The sequence below is a fragment of the Desmodus rotundus genome, chromosome 1, assembly GCF_022682495.2.
Source record: "Desmodus rotundus isolate HL8 chromosome 1, HLdesRot8A.1, whole genome shotgun sequence".
Lineage (NCBI taxonomy): Eukaryota > Metazoa > Chordata > Mammalia > Chiroptera > Phyllostomidae > Desmodus > Desmodus rotundus.
The window spans coordinates 109,331,909-109,349,343 of NC_071387.1; the positions used below are offsets into that span (position 1 = coordinate 109,331,909).

At 41.0% G+C, this 17,435-nt stretch overlaps 1 long non-coding RNA gene across 2 annotated transcripts in view; it reads right to left on the reverse strand.

The window, feature by feature from the left end:
- LOC123480869 (uncharacterized) overlaps positions 1 to 17,435 on the reverse strand; it is a 437,215-nt gene that overhangs the window by 230,346 nt on the left and 189,434 nt on the right. Inside the window, exon 4 of one of the 2 annotated variants that reach the window (XR_008427454.1) lies at positions 8,079 to 8,187. The exons of the other annotated variant lie outside the window; for it this stretch is intronic. This is a non-coding gene — a long non-coding RNA (uncharacterized lncRNA). The remainder of the gene's footprint in view (positions 1 to 8,078; positions 8,188 to 17,435) is intronic. 2 annotated transcript variants of the gene reach the window in all.

The window sequence follows — 17,435 nt, forward strand, 5'->3', positions numbered from 1 at the left end:
GTCGGAAATGGGGCTGCAAAGGAAGATGGGCACTGGGATTTAAACCGAGGCGCGGCAGCCATAGAGACAGGGAACCACGAGGTTCTGAAGCAAGTAGATAGATAGAGGTCCATGTGGTTCTGAAGTAAAAGAGGAGAGTACCACGAGGTTCTGAGGGGAAAGAAAGAGAACCAGGATCAGGCAGCTTTGGTGAAGTAAAGAGAGGACCATGCGGTTCTGAAGGGAAAGGAAGAGGACCACAAGGTTTTGGAGTGCTTCTTTTTGCCACGTGGCTTAGGCAGCAGGAGAGACTTTGCCGGGAAGGGGAGGAAGGACTCTTGCTGGTGGGCCATGAGAAGGTGCCGCATGGTTTTGGATTAACTGGAGATTGCAGCAGCCACACAGCTGATGGTGCCGGGAGCCTGAACCACGGACTTCTACTTCCTTTCCTGAGACACGGTACCCTGGACTGGGCACAGGGAGAGGGAAGGACTGTGCATCTGTGGGTATTCTAAAGGACTTTAGTATCTTATTGAAGACATTAAGCCATTACTCTTAAGTCTGTGTAACTTTTAAATAAACAATTCCCTTCCTTTTCACCAGTCTCTGGCATTGAGAGACGTCTTTCCTCTGGCGGCGGGCATTTCGAACCTAGCAGGTGGGCATGGGGGGAAGGAACCTCCAGAGACAGAAAGGGGGAATCCTTTCTGTAATAATTTACCGTGAACCATCCCCTGCCCTGCTCTGTAACAAAGCTAATAGACTGTGGCGCTAAGATTCAAACCTGTCTGCTGTCTGCTTCCAGGCTCCAGGCAGTTTGAAATAAGCAGAACAAAGACAATGGGCCAGGTACAGAGGGTGAGCAGAGCGGAAGGCCCCAGGTCCCTAGCAACTGACAAAACTGGGGGGAAGGAGGACCCTACCCCCAGGGTAACCTTTCCTCCCCTAGCACGTCATTGGTCAAGCAATTCTGACCCTCCTGTGGATACATTAGAAGAGACCCAGGAAAAGGGAGTTACTTTCGAAAAAGAGCTGTTTCAAAGAAAGGACAAATGGCCAGTACCCCATTAGAAAAATCAGCAAAGGACACAAACAAATAATTCACAGGCGGGAAAGAAAATGGAAGGGCTTATTAACATATGAAAAGATGCCTGACCTTTCTCATAATTAAAGAAATGCAAATTAAAACAAGGAGAGACTAATTTTCACCTAACAGGCTGGAAAATACACTCTAAAGATGATTATAATACACAATGGTAGTGCGAGGTTGAGCAAACGGCGCATGTGCCAATCAGGACAACCTCGGGGAAGGCAATTAGGTCACTGGTGTACAAACCGTACAACACAGATCCTGTGGTCTGACAGGAGTTCGTCCTGCACAGAAATTAGCCTTGCAGAATGCACTAAGTATATGCGCAAGGAAGTTTATAGCAATACTTTTCGCAAAAAAGAAAGGCTAGAAGCAACCTAAATATTCAGCGACAGTAGTGTTGTTACAGTTTTGAAGCAGGTAAGAATTATCCACTTTAGAGAGGACAGTATACATCTATTTGAGGAAAAAAAGATTAAGATAGATCTAAATTATTTATATAGAAATAGTAAGTTAAAAATGCAAGATGGAGAAAATGTGCTTAGTTTTATTCCTCTTGCATTAATAAAAAGCATATGCTTACATACACATGCTTGTACATGCATAGAAATTTTGTAACAAATACACAGGAAACCATTGCCATTGGTTTTTCCCTGGGAAGAATAACAGGAGATCTGGGGTGGAAAGAAAACTTTGACTTCATTTATGTTTTCAAAATATATGAATAGATTTTGTATTTTATAAATAAAATTTTGTTTAAAAAGCATTGTTTTCCAAAAATACGCACTGAGTATTTAAGTTACACGTCCTCGGGACAGGAGGAGAGAGCCTGTTAGATCAAAGACTCCCTACCGCTCCTCCGCAATCCGTCTTTTTGCCGCTTCTGACTACCTTAACCTCATGCATGAATCAGTGAGAGCGCCCCTCTTGCATCATTCAGCCCCTCTGTGGAGCCCTCCCACCAGCCCAGCACACAGATAATCGAGTCATGATGGCATTTTCCTGCCCCTCAGGCTCTGTCCTCAGCACACTCTGCAGAAAGAAAACCATAGAGAGCTTTTATCCCTGACTTAGAAACAGAGCATGAAAGCCCTGTGAACTACTTGGAGAAAGGAAAAGTAAGACAGGCAGGAACTTCAGGTTCAGGAATAACTTGCTTTTTAGACTCAGAGATACTATGTTTTTCCTAACAACATTTTCTAATTCAGATGTACTATTTTTGTGTCTTTTGACCCCCTTCACCCATTTTGTCCACTCATCCCCTCTCCCACCTCTGGCAACCACCAATGTGTTCTCTATATTGACGAGTTCAGGGTTGGTTTTTTTATTCCACACATAAGTGAAATCATACAGCATTTGTCTTTCTCTGTCTGACTTATCTCACTTAGCATAATGCCTTCAAAGTCGATACAGTGTTCTTATAAATCGCAGGATTTCTTTCTTTTTAAATGGCCAAATAATATTCCATTGTATATATGTACCACATTTTCTGTATCTATTTATCTGTCAGTGAACACTTAGGTTGTTTCCATATCTTGGCTATTGTGAATAATGTTACAATAAACATAGGGGTAGGGGTGCAAAAATCTCTTCAAGATAGTGAATTTATTTCCTGTGGATAAATACCCAGAAGCAGAATTGCTCTATCATATGATAATTCTAGTATTAATTTTTTGAGAAACCTCCATACTGTTTTAGGATGTATTTAGAATAAGGACAAGATCACATAAAACAAAACAAATCATCCTTCTCACTTCAATATTGAGCATCCAACATTATACGTTAGGATAATGTCTTTCATTTAGCTTAGTTATCCTTATGTTAATGCACACCAGTTTGAGAATGTTTTATGCCTCATGTAGGCCTTTCATGCAGAAGCCAGGTTTTCATCTATGGTCAGTAACTAAAATTTCAACTCCTGCAAGCACTGGGGGGAAAATAATAATCAGGGTAAATACAGTTATAAATAGAAATAAAAGTAGTAGAAATAGTGAAAGTCAAAATAGGAGCAATAGTAGCAGTAAGCGTAGTAGAAATAATAGAAACAGTAAGTGCAAAAGAGGCTGATGTACTAGGGACAAAGATTCTCTCATGGACCAAACCTTGCTCAGGCTCCCTGATCACTTTTTTAACTAGGCCTGACTTTTGAACTCCCATCTTTGTCTCTGCATTGTCCAGTTTTAGCAAGAATCCTGCTAAATTGGTTTAGCTAGAATCTCCCATCCTCCATATTTGATCACCTTCAATATCTGATAGGGTTCCTCATTCGCCACCAACCCCCAAATGCTGTCTGATCACCCTGGCCTGTCTTCAGCATGAATTCAGTTAGGTCAGTTTACCCAGAATCCTCCTTACCCTTCATATTTCCTCCTAGTATTTTTCCATTCATTGATCTCCAAACTGCTCCTTGGTTATAAATTCCTACTAGCCCATGTTCTAGTCAACATTGATTCCAATCTTTCTCCCCCACTAAAATGCCCCATTCCAGTGGTCCCTATACTTATCTGGACGGCCTTTCCCTTACACCACGAGCTTCACGAGGGTCGGACCTGCCCATCTTGCTCCTTGCTATCATCTCCACCATCGAACACTATTCTTTTTTTAACCTTCTACTGACGTTCCAAGATTCTTTTTCATAGCTTTGTTTTCCCTGAAACAACTGCACATATGGCTATATAATTAAATTTAATTTAATTTAAAATTCAGTTCTTCATTTGTACTCCTCACTTTTCAAGGGCTCACTAGCCATATGTGCCTAGTGGCAACTGAATGGGACAGCATACATGTGCAACATTTCCAGCATCACAGCAACTTCTATTGGAAGCCAAAACACATCATTTTGTACACTGTAGGTTTTCAGAGATTTGAGTGCCCGTTTGGGACATTGCCAACACTGATCCCAAGATGTACTTGAATGCATTGCTTATTCCAATATTCAGAGTCACCCAGCAAGGTCCATTTGAACCGGAGGAAGGTGTTAACGGAATCCCATGAGGACCACCAAGTCTTGTTTCCATATACATGATGCTTTGGGCAGTTTTGAATGGCCATACAGTGTAATTTCTACATGGTTCCACAAATACCCAAAGCCCAGCCTCTGCCTCTGCAGTCATCCTCCTCTCCATGGATCCTTTCCATGGATGGGACATGGCATCCCTGTATGGATAGGGAGGTCGAGGATGGGAAAGGAGGGAAAAGGAATGGTATGGTGGTACTATTGCCGTGAAGAATCTCGATGTCCTTTTTGATTCCCCAAATGTAGCAGGTGCTGAGCGAGCAGTGACAAATGGCTTCTTTGAAGCAGGCCATACCCATTTTAATTATTTGATTCAGTGGAGTGCAGTGACTTGATTGGCTAAAATTCAGGATCTTCCTAGGCAGTCAAAACTCAGTCAGAGGATGTTAGTGCTTCTCAGTTACAAAATAGACTGAAATTCCACTTAAACTCAAATTACACTTGGGCAGAAATCTCTGGTTGTCAGTTCTGAAGATTCAAAAGCAAAAACAAAAGGAAAAGGAAGAATTGGGAGGAGAATATAAAAAAAAGAGAATGCAAGAGAGAACATATTTAGGGAGGAAGAAATTGTTCATAAAAGTAGTCCTTGGAGGTTTAGAAACAAGATTTATTGTTTCAACAAGCAGTTATTAAGGAGCAAAAGATGTTCAGTGTTAAATGCTCTGGAGAATGTAGAGGGAGAGCTCCTGTGTTTTGATCTGACAAATCTAACTTAAAATCTTGGCTCTTCTGTTTTCCAGCCGTGCGACCTTGGTGAAGTCATGCAGCCTCACTGTGCTTCAAGTTCAATGTTGCCTACCTCAAAGCACAATTGTGAAGAGTAAATGCGAGAAGGTAATGAATATGGAGCACATAGCACGCATGTAGAAGATACTAGGGTCCTAACTGAAGATAAGGATGTGAATGGGCTTGCCCAGGAAGTATAAAGAGAGAGAAGAGATAGGGCCCATGTGCAAGCCCTGAGAAATATCATCATACCTCAGAGAGGAAGGTGAGAGATGAGATGGCTACTGGAATAGCCAGAAAGATTGCAGAAAAACCAGGAAAGAGTAGAATTCCTGAAGCTAAAGAAGAGAATGTTTCAAGATACTCCCGAGATATACTAAAAGCAGGACTGACAATGTCCATTTATAACCATGTGCCACCATTAAAAGTGAGGTGTTGCTAAAATAATGGATGTCATAGATGTTCTTGATATATTTTCAAGGGAAGAATCAAATTACAACCATTTATATATTTATAAAATAGGTGATTGAGCTAGCACTTTTGCAGCTTGTCATTCAACAGATATTCACTGCCTGCTGTAGTCCGAGCACCATTCAAAATGCTAGAGATATGGGGGTGAACGAGACAGGCACCTCATGGCACTTGCATCCTATTGTGCATGCGTGTATGTGAGATTATATCCATATATGCACATATATGCACACACAGATGCATACATATCTTTCTTTTCCTTTGGTTGAAATGAGATGTATGTGATCATTCATAAATAAGACCAGATCATATTTCTGTATACATATGTTGCTTATATAAAAAATATGGCAGGCTATGTACCAAATATTAATGATGACTTATTCAAGTGATAGGACAGTGTCTGAGTGGACAAGAGCTCAAGTTTTGGGGTCAGGCAACCTGAGTTCAACTTATTTTTGCTACCTAGTAGCTGCCTGGCTGAGCAAGCAACTTGACCTTATTCAACCTGTTTACTGTTCTCTAAAACGGAGATAATGATGACCCCTACCTCACAGTATTGTGCTGAGAATAAAATGATATAATGCAAGTATATGCCTAATTCAGTGTCTGGCATGTAGTAAGTGCTCAATAAATCTCAGCTACAATTGTTTAGTTTGAATGGATTTTATGATTTTTTTCTATGTTATGGGTGTATCACAAAACATAGTAGAAGTTGTTTAAAATAGTAACTTTTGGTGAAGAGCAATGAGGGGCCAGCTGCCTGGAGATTAAATGCTTAAAGAGAAGAAAAGGAAGGTCATATTATGTAACACAATCTGATTGTGTCAGAAATTGGCACTTTGCAAATTCTAATTTTTCTTTTGCTTTTTTAATTGAATTTATTGAAGTGACATTGATTAATAAAATTACATAGGTTTCAGGGGTACAATTCTATAATACATCATCTGTATGTTGTATTGTATATTCACCACCCAAGCCAAGTCTTCTTCTATCACCATTTATCCTCCCTCTACCCTCTCCTTCCACCCCCGCCCCCCTGCCCCCCTTTCCCTCCGGTAATCACCGTACTGTTGTCTGTGTGAGGTTTTTTTCTTAATCCCTTAATCTTTTTCACCCATTCCTCCTTACCCACTCCCACAAATTTTACTCTTAAAGGAAAATCACAGAAGAATCATGTGACCAAGGACGGGAGGTGAGATAGACCAAATAAAGTAGAAATCCCATTTCTGGAAATGGGTGTAGTAACAGGGGTCCATGGGAGAAATGAGCATCACAAGACTTTGCTGATAGCCTAGAGAAGACAAGCTAAGAGTGAAGACTCGAGTTCAAGCCTCTGGTTTCCACATACCAGCACCCTTTCTATTACACCTCACTGCTAGGGCATTACTACTTTCAAAGATATTCTCTGCGTGGCAGGTTCCCCATCTCTTATTCTAAGACATGTGTTAGCCCAATTACTGAAAGACTATGTCTCATCTTTCTATATTTAAAAGTCAATAAAAAGTGGGCAAAAGTCAATAGAAGAATCTAGTAACCATGTACTTGAAACTATATCTTTTCAGGTTTTCCAATAAATGAAACACAATAATAACAAAAAGCCTTAGCAGGTGTGTCAGGTGGCCCCAGGTGTGCTAAAAGAGGTCACTGAATTATAATTTATTTCAAATAGCCCTTGGAGGGTGTCATGTCAATTTCCCTCCTAATGCAGGAATATTTTCTAAGATACCTGAGCGGACAGTAAGTAAGCTGTTGATTGAGCTACAATTTATTTAGCAACTATTATTTCTAAGCATGAGATATAATCTACAATATTTCCCAGAAGCATCCAGAGGGACCCTGAAACCTAGATCAAGACACACACCCCTCTGATGACTTCTCATCGCATTGGGAATACAGTCCAAATCGTCTCCCTAGCTGATAAAGAAGGGCACCATGGCTGCTGCTCTGACTCCATCTCCTTCCACTCTCCCCTCATCTCTTACCCTCCATTGCCCAGCTGTCTTTCAGGCCTTCAGATATGCCCAGTTCATCTCCTCCTGAGGTCTCTATACTAGCTACTACCTCTATCTGAAATTCTTCTCCCCTAGGTCAGTGCACAGTCAGCCCTCCTTTGTAATAAAAGTTTCAGCAAATACCCTCTCTTCCAAAAGGCTTTCACTGACACTTGATCTTGATCTAAAGCAAGACCTTGTTCCCTAGTCCCCCTCTGTCCCATCTCCTATTCTATTTCTTCATAACCCTAATCACTACCAGGAATTATCTTGTGTTTCAGATCAGGTGCCCCAGAAGCAGAGCCTGAGGATGGATTCTTGAGCAATTGACTGATTTACTGAGGGGATGCTCATGAAAGAAGCTTGTAAGGGAGTGCAGGAAGTAGAATAGGACAGAGCAAAGAAGGCGCTCCGGAGCATGACCTGCTCCATTGAGTTTGTCCTGCCTTGAGGCAAAAGAGCTGGTCATGTAACCCCTCATCCATCTGTCAGTGACTGAGGGCTGCCCTTAGATGGGGGCCATAAACTCTGAGACAACATCAATTGCCCAATGACAAACCTTGGCACAAGGGATGGATGCACCAATGGTGAGGCTCCAAGCAGCATGCCAACAGTATCTGCTATGTCTGGCTCATTTATTATTTTAATCGATCCATATCAGTCTATCCTGCTAGGCTTTAAGCTCCATGAAGTCAAGGAGATCATCTGCTTAATTCACTGTGGATGACTCCTTAAGACATAATAGGCACTGAGGAAATATTGGTTAAATGTTCAAAGAATTATTAAGTTAAGACACTTCACTTACTTGTCTAGCTAATTGTTACGATCACCCAGGGAGACGGTATCTTCAAGTCTGAGTTGTTTCCAGGCTCCAATCCAAACTTGTCCATCTGAGAGCCAATTAACCAGCTAGGCTGGATAGAAATAAATCATGTAAACAAACTTCACTACAGACTTCAGTCTGAGCCTTTCTCCCACTACTATTCCCCACTACTTCCTGCTCTACACACATGGCCTTTCTTTTGTTTTCCCAAGTAGTCAATCTCTAAATCCCAGACCATGAGGTCAAATAATCCCAAAGAATCAGCATACATTCCCTGCACTCTTTTCCTTGATGTTTCATTTTGTATCCAAGCATGTTAAGAATATTTCTAATATATATACTAGTTGCCATGTGTATAACTGACAAGGGCTGTATGTGTGGATGCTAATAGTATGGGTTAGCATCACCAAGGTTATACAGTGTTTTAATATGTAATTCTAAACATGAAGAATGATCCACCATATGACCCAGCCCTCCCTCTTCTGGGTATCTACCCTAAATATTTGAAAACACTTATGCATAAAGACATACGCATCCCTATGTTCATTGCAGCATTATTCACAATAGCCAAAGCATGAAAACAATGTAAGTGTCCTCCAACTGATGATTAGATAAGGGATTTTTAGTACATTTATACATGGAATACTACTCAGCCATAAAGTGATGAAATATTGCCATTTGTGACAACATGGACATATCCTGAGAGCATCATGCCAAGTAAAATCAGCCAGATGGAAAAGGACAAGAACCATATAACTTCACTCATGCGGATATAAAACAGAAAGCAACACATGAACAAACAAAATAAACGCACAGACACAGACAACAGTATGGTGGTTACCAGAGGGGAAGAGGGTGGGGGGAGGATGAACAGAATAAAGAGGGTCAATGTTATGGTGGTGGAAGGAGACTAGATTTTGGGTGCTGAGCACACAATGCCATACACAGATGACGTGTTATAAAATCGTACACCTGAAACTTACCTAATGTTACCCTAATACATTTAATTTAAAGAAGAAACTAAATGGAATGAATTATTTCACCAACAGGAATATTGGAAAATGCTTTATCCCCTTTCATTGCTAGGGATTGTCAGGTATGTTAAGGCATAATACTTTAAGACCTTGCTTAGGTGATGCTGATGTGTACCTGCAGCATCAGCATCACCTGAGAACTTATCAGAAATGCAGAATCCCAGACCCCACCCCAGACCTGCTGAATTAGGATCTGCATTTTACCCAGATCCCCAGGTAAGTCACTTGCACATCAAAGTTAGACAATTATTACCTTAAGACAATTGTATCCACGCTTTCCTACTGCCCCTCCTTTAGTGAAGCTAATTATTTTAGCACAGTTCTGCTAATTCCCTAAATTCCTTTTATCCTGAGTCATGAAGGACCACAATGGGGTCCTAGATCTCTCCTCTGGTCTGAAAGAGTAAAAATTTAAAAGGCTTAGGATCTTCAAAAGTGGGTACTTGCCTTAGATCCATATCTTCAGAAAGGACTAGCTTAAAGAATATCTGATTCTGGAATGATGAGCATCAACAAAATTCAATACTTCTATCTACTCTCTTTTTGAGCTTCCATGAGAGAAACTTCTCCAGGAGCAAGTGGACTGATTCTGTCTTTGTCTGTTTCAGGCAACCCAGAGGCCCTTCAGAAGTCACATCAGCAGTGCCTCTCCTCAAAAGCCTCCAAGGCCCTCATAGTTCACTAAGGTGAAAGTCTAGACCCACATAATAGCCTACCAGGCCTTATATATAAGCTTCACCTTCTTGCTCCTGTCCCCAGCCCCCATGACCTCTCAGACCTCTCACCCTTGTTCCCTCGGTCCCTTGTTTCTCAGACATGCCAGGCCTACCCCGCCTCAGGGCTTCTGCACTGGCTGTTCCCTCTGACAGGAATTCTGTTCCTCACATATCTAAATGACGCTCTCCTTCACCTGCTGTGAGTCTTTGTTCAAAGTGGCATCTTTTTTGTGAGGCTTTCCTCGACCACCCTGTTTTAAATTGTAGCCCGTATTCCCCGCTCTCCCAATCTCCCTTAGTCACAACAATTAGTTTTCTGATATCACTATCTTCTAACATACTAAGTAATTTAAGCCATTTATTTGGTTTGCTCATTACCTGGCCACCAGTATGTAAGATCTATTAGGACCAGGACTTTTGTCTCTGCTCACCTCAATATCTGCAACACCTAGCGCAGTGCCTGGCACAGAGTAGATGCTCAATAACGAATGAGTTCATTCAACAAACTTTATGTCCCAGGCCCCACGCTAGTCACTAACAATCCAAAAATGAATGAGACCTGTCTCTGCCCCTTAGGAAGCCCACAGAGCACTGTGAGAAAGGACCAAGGTACAGACAAGTAAAGCTGGGAAGTGACAGGTCAACAGAAGAGAGGTGTGTGTACAAGTCCACCCAAGGCAAGAGCGGCCAGGGAAAGTTTCAGAGGGCAGCTGGCATTTGAGGTGGGCTTGAGGATAATGGAAATTTTGACAGATTACTGCAGAGGGAGCAATGAGCCTCCACCCACTCCCAGACAGGGGAGTCAGCAAGTATGGAGCGTATCCAATTCAAATTGTGTTCAGGGGCAAAGGATGGGAGGCAGGGCCTGTGTGTGCATGTGTGCATGTGCATGTGTGTGTAGGGAGTAAGGAAGGCTGGAGTGGAGAAAAACAGATGCCCTGGGTCAGGTGGAGGGCTGGGGTTAACATTCCAGCTTGGCTCTCCTCTGGTTTGCTGGGTTCCATACTGTCTTATTGATCAGTTCTGTTTTCCGTCCTCTACTATCTGCTCAGGTACCCACACCCTCAGGCCCTTCCATATTTTGCAGAGCCGTTTACCTTGGACCTGCCTTCATATTCATAAACACAAAAATAACTCTGTTGAAATCAAGTGTCAAATGTTCTGAGACACAGCCTCGAAGCAGCTCAGAAAAATTGGTAGAAGCTTTAAAATTTCAGACTCCCCCTTCTCTCTCTATGCCAGTCTATCTATTAATAAATTATAGGGATTTCTTTACCCTTCCTATGACATATGTAGCCAGCCCACCTCCGTCCCCCAGGAGGATTTTTGGCAACAAAGCATTTGGGTTTGTAGAGTTTCTAATTTTTTTAAATCTGATACACCTACTTTTATCTCTCTGAGTATTATTATGCTATTTTTCAGGAGAGGAAACTGAAGCCCAGGGTCACAGCACATAAATAACAGAGCTGGAGCAAAAGCCCAGGTCTATCTAAGTTCAAGGTGAAACACTTCTAACCCAACATCAGTGAGAAACAGAACAGGACAATATGTAGCTCATAATCTAAAGGCTGATATTTTAAGGAGATCGAAGATTCAAAAACACATAGAGAATGTATGCTTCCCTCTGTCCTTCCACTGTGACCATATTAAATATTAATTCTCTTTGTCTTTGCAAATACAGAACTTGTTACCTCTGAGATTTAAAGAATAGAAGTTAGGGCTGCTAATGTCTACTGTCAAAATTAAAGTGAGAGTGAAATGTACCTGGAATCCTACCTCCTAGAAACACCTTTTTGATAAATTTTCCAGAATTATTATTTTTTTAAAACACAGATATGTTTAATAAACAGCATTTTTAAACATACAATCATTTGTAATCAGATATAATCACAGCATCTTTGTTCGTCCCTTAAGTTCCTTCTTCATTACTTTAGTGGCTTCAGTATAGTATTCCATTGTATGAGTGAACCACCTTGGAGCTTTATAAGCATCCATGTCTTTAGCTTTTTAGAAGGACTATCTAAAGGTAGCATTGCCAGAATCACCAGCCTCAGGGTGGACTCCAGGAGTTGGAAGGCAGTGCCCGTGGCCAATAGTGGGGTTAATTACATTCCTCCAAGGTAATCCCAGTTTAAATTCATTTCCCCAAGAAAATGTGTTAGGGAACATTCTGAGAGGTTTGGGAACCTACCCTTTTCCTAGCTTCCTAGGGAAGCACAGCCTCAGATATTACTCCCTTGGCTTCCATTACCTGTGGAATAAAATCCAAACTTCCATGTACCCCTCACGTTCTGGTGCCTGCCAACCCATCCTTTACCCCTCAGCTCTCCACCATCCAGCCACGTGGTGTTGCTCCATCTCTGGATCACAACAAGCTTCTTCCTGGTCCAAGTTTAACACATACAACTCCCTCCTCCCCCCCCCCACCCCCCACCATGCCTGGAGCACTTCCTCCCCAGCTTCTCCTTGTTCTCTAAGCTGAATGTCACTTCTTCAGAAAGGCTTTCCTACCTCCTGATTTGAACAAGATTCCCTCTCACACCTCTCACCCCTCTCATAGCACCCTGTGCTTTCTCTCCACGGCCTTTCATTTCTACTGCATTAATTAAATATTTATTTGCACATTTATTTGTTGAATGCTTGTCCTCCTTATTGAGAACTCTAAGCTCTACAGAACTGGGAGGGACTGTATCAGTTTTGTTCATTGTTGAATGTACAGCATCCAGCACAGCCCCTGCTGCACACAGATGCCTAATAAATCTTTCTTGAGTGAATGAGTGAAAGAATGAGTCACTTAACTGTGTGTTACGTACCTCTGGGCATTAGTTGCCCCTTATCTACAAAATAGGGTTGGTGATATGCCCCCCCTAAGCAAAATTGCCATGAGAGTAAATGCTCTAACTTCTGTAGAATGCCTCAGTGAGTGCAGTTGACAGGTGAGAAATGGTTCTCATTGCCATGGTTATTTTGCTCTTCAAACATCCCTAGCATTAGTATATAAAGAGAGATACCCACAGCCCTACTTAACTCAAAAAGTTTTTGTTTGCTCTTTTGAAGGCAGGTGCAAATGAGAACACTGGGATATTTATTCTAATACAATTCCTTTGAACCTCAAAATGCATATGACAGAAACCATTTTACATATTTTCTTCTAGCTAACAGATACAGGATGACATATATAATTTTACTTTTACTTTTCTCAAACTACTATTCACAAATATCCTTTGCTCTGGTTTAGCTCAGAAAACCTTCGCAAAGCTCAGGCAGTTAATTACAGCTGACTCTGGGACAGTGGAACCTGAGCCACACTCAGAGGTCAACAGCTTTGATGAGACTGGGAGGGAATAAGTGTCACTTAGGCATGACAGGCATGACAGACCCCATTGGGTCTGTAAATCCGTGATCCCATCCTCATGTCCCATTGGCAATAGTTTGTACAAACAATAGTAAATACAGAAGTGCCCTTTCCTTCCCAGAGAAAGTCTGGTCTCCAGTCTAGAGTGGAGGGGATGTGATACAATTCATCCATTCATTCCACAAATATTTACTGACCACCTACCACTTGCAAAGCTATATACTATGTGCTAAGCAAAGACACAGCAGCTAACAAGATCAGTAAGATCTCTGTTCGCAAGGAGCTTACATTGGGGGAGGAGGGCATTTAACAAGGCAAACAAAAGAAGAAGACAAAGAAAAAAAGATCACACAATGATGAGTGCTTTGTCAGATAAATGAAAATGGAATGAATTAATGGAGAGGGAAATTTATGAAGATATGAAATTTAATCTGAGATATGAATAAGAAGAAACTGGATACACAAAAATCTGAAAGAAGAGCATGCCAGGAGGAGAGAGCAGCTAGTACAAAGCCCTGGGGTGGAAACTTTAGATTTTAAAAATTTAGTAAATAAATAGAAGAGGAACTAGAAAAAGGAGTACAGAGATCTGCCTTTTAAGCCATGGTGAAGGCTTCCATTTTATCCCAAAGGCCAAGAGAAGCCACTGGATAGTCTTAAGCAAGGGAGTAGTATGTTGTGATTTATGTTTTTTAAAACATCACTCCGGCTACTGTGTGCAGAACATGTTGTAGGGGCAGGTGTAGATGTAGGGGACCACCTAGGAGCATGTTGCGATAATCTAAAGGAGAAGTAATGGTGGCTTGGGCAAAGACATTACAGACAATTCCTGCCCACAATGAGTTTATAGTCCATTAAGGTAAATTTTTAAATGCACAGAGGAGGTACATTAATCCTACAAGAGAGTTAGCAATCAAAATTGTCAGTTAATTTAGACAGAAAAGTTCAAACATACCACCTCTCCCATTGGAAGAAGCGGTGCACACATAAGCTTTCTTTTCTCTCTCCTTCACATCATCATGTTCAACCTCACCTGTTTAATAACCTACCTGGAGATTTTGGATTCTGGCACAGCCTTCAGAGAACAAGGTCAATACAGGGAAGATGAAAGACAGGAGTGTTTCTTTTCAGGTATATAAAATCCAAGAGGTTTGGAATAAGGATGTCAAGGCCATTGTTTATTTGCATGAGTGCAGCCACCAATAAAGTCTGACTTAGAAACCTCTCCTTTTGCCCCACCTGAGGACGGGCAGCTACAAATGAAATTACTCATGATTTTCTGATGATATTCACTTGGGCAATTATGGAAATGTCTTGTGAAAAGATTTGGAATCAGGAGGGAATATTTTTGAAAGCTACTTACAGTCATGGCTGGTCCAATAACACCACCTAAGATTTTGCCAAGAAACTGGTCTCTTACTTAACTGGTATTACTCCAGGATCCTGTGGCCATAGAAACTGAATGGGATTTTGGGAGGGGATCTTGAAAGTCTTATGTTGTTGGCTAGAGTCTCAGATATATCAGAGATCATAATCAATATTTGGACGAGAGGAACTGAGACTAGTGTCCAAAATATCAGAGAAAAAATATTAAAAATATTTATATATGGAGAAAGAGCGAGTGAAGTCATGTTCTAAAATGAATTAGTATCTCTCAAATGCCTGCATTCCAAAAGTCCTCTTTTCTTCTTCAGATGTCTGAATTGAGACATTGTTCTATTTGCCAAAAACTAATACAAAACAATATGAGACATGAAAATTAGAGAGAGAGCAAGAGACAAAATCTAGAGACAGAATCTAAACAGATGATGCTACTCTTGTCTCTACTCATATTAAAAAGTCATTAAAATTTATCATAAAAACAAAGATTTCATGTCCTTGTTCACAGAAAAAAGCAACTCAGGAATTTTTTCCACAGGAAATTTATTATAAATCAATATTAAGCTATGACTTGGAATCTATTAGATATAAGCCCTTCAAACACTCTGCTTTCTTCCCAAACACAGAGCAAAGCTCCCTTGTGGGAGCTAGCCTAAAATTCACACGTGCACACGCACACACACAGACGCACACACAGTTTCATCTCCAAGATATGTACTCTGATAAGGTTCCCAAATTTAATAAAAGGCTTCACATTGAGGAACCTTTCATTTTAAATGAAACATCCTGACAAGAAAAGAAAACAGCAGTCTGAAAGCCAGTAAACTGTGATTTCTCAAATGTGTGTGACATGCCTGCAGAAACATCTTTTCACGAGAAAAAAGAAGCCAAACTCAGCTGCCTCATCTCCCCACCTTCTCCTCTACCACTATTGCTTCTCTATCTCCACGTGGAAGCCCTTTCACCTCATCCCTCACCCCTCAAGGGCAGATCAAAGAGAAATTCAAGTTCCCCCCACTTTGGGAATGCCTTTCTTGTTTGCAACCCTGCAGGAAAAAACATGACTCTCTATCCCCCTGGGAGGATGTTTAAGTTGAAAATACACCCAGTACAGAGAAGGAAAGTAATGTGATAGAAAACTGGTAATTAAATGAGGATTTGAAGACCCATAATGTAATATCCACTCTATCATTCACATAAGTGATCAGCTTTCCTTCATCTGTGAAGTAGAGTGAAAACGTACCAGGCTCTATTTACCCCCTCAGAACACTGTAACACAAAGTGTTAGAATAAGGGAAGACTTCTTCTCTGAGCAAGGATGTAGGACAACCCCATCAAAGGAAGGGTATTTCAAGAAAACCGTTCCAACAAGTAAGTGATCTGAGTTTAACTCCAGGTGTTGGAACTGAATCAAGGCAAACAGACCAAAAAACACCTTCTGAAAAAAAGTGCCAATGGTGTTGTCTGGAGTGTAAATAAACAAGACATAATTTTAACAAATTCTATCCAGTGGGTTATTTTTTTTTACTTGCCCTTTGTTGGTACAATGATATAGAATATATAACTCCAATATCAAGCTCAATTCTTTCCACTTTGTTAGTTGTTTTGGTTCTTGATGTTGTTCTTTTTATCTGTTCCTCTCTGATCTTCTTCTCAATCTCTGTTATCACCTAAAAGAGGCAGAATAAATGTACAACACCTGGTATTGTAGAAGTACAACAGCTGGTGTCTTGCACAGTAGGATAATCTTCTTCTAAGCCAGACATCCTAAAGATACTTCCAAATGTTTTTACTTCTGCTAGGTCATGTGAGGGTGATAAATATTATGTGTGGGCACTGGAAGTGTGGGTCTTATGGAAGGCAAAGTAAGTAGACAGACATGCGGCCGCTCTGATGAACAGGCACTCTTTTAATCTCGCTCCTCCTTTGTGTGAGATGCTCAGGGACCAAAAGCCAGGATTGGTCCCATACACTTCTCTAAGGCCCATGATCTCTGAAGCCACATCAGCTCAGTCTCAGGATTCATTCATCTGCTTTGAAAGAACCTGAAGCTTCAGATGAGGTCCTTCAGATGATCTTTAGATACTGAGTCCTACTTCCTCTGTGGGGAACATCAAAGTCTTCAACAAGTGGATTTTGGCAATACGTTGGCAAGTGGTTCTCTGGACACAGAGGTGGGAGTTTGACTTATTAACAAGTCTCTAGGTTTACCTGGCCCAGAAGAAAATACATTTGTAGGTAAGACAATCTATATGGACCAATGCCTATGAAAGCACCATCATTATTAGATGCTAATTAAGTACCTAGGATGAACTATGTGTTAAGAGAGATGTCCGACAGCAAAAACACAAGCGTTCCCCTAAAGGAGCATAAAAAATGTGAACCACATACATAGGAAGATAAATAGTAGCATGCATCAAGTACTTCCAAAAGCGGTGTGTATTAGTCTGACATGGACTACTGCAGACTAGTGCAACACATGGACTGCACCATTTTTTTTGGTCATCACCAAAAACTAGAGAAGAATGTGAACATAGTAGAGAGCTCAAAAATGTTTGTTGATGGGGTGGTGAACTTACAATACAATATACAGACAATGTGTTACAGAATTGTACAACTAAGACCTATGTAATTTTATTAACCATATAACTGCAATAAACTCAATAAAAAATGTTGAACAGGAAAATAAATGTAAAGGTCTGGCATTATGGTTGGTAAGGCTTAAAGGAGATAGTGGTATAAAATTTGTAAAAAAGAGAATGTACAGATGAGTAATTAAGAGCTTAGATTCTGGTTCTGGCCAGGTGGCTCAGCTTGTTGGGGCATCATCCCATACACCAAAAGGTTGCAGGTT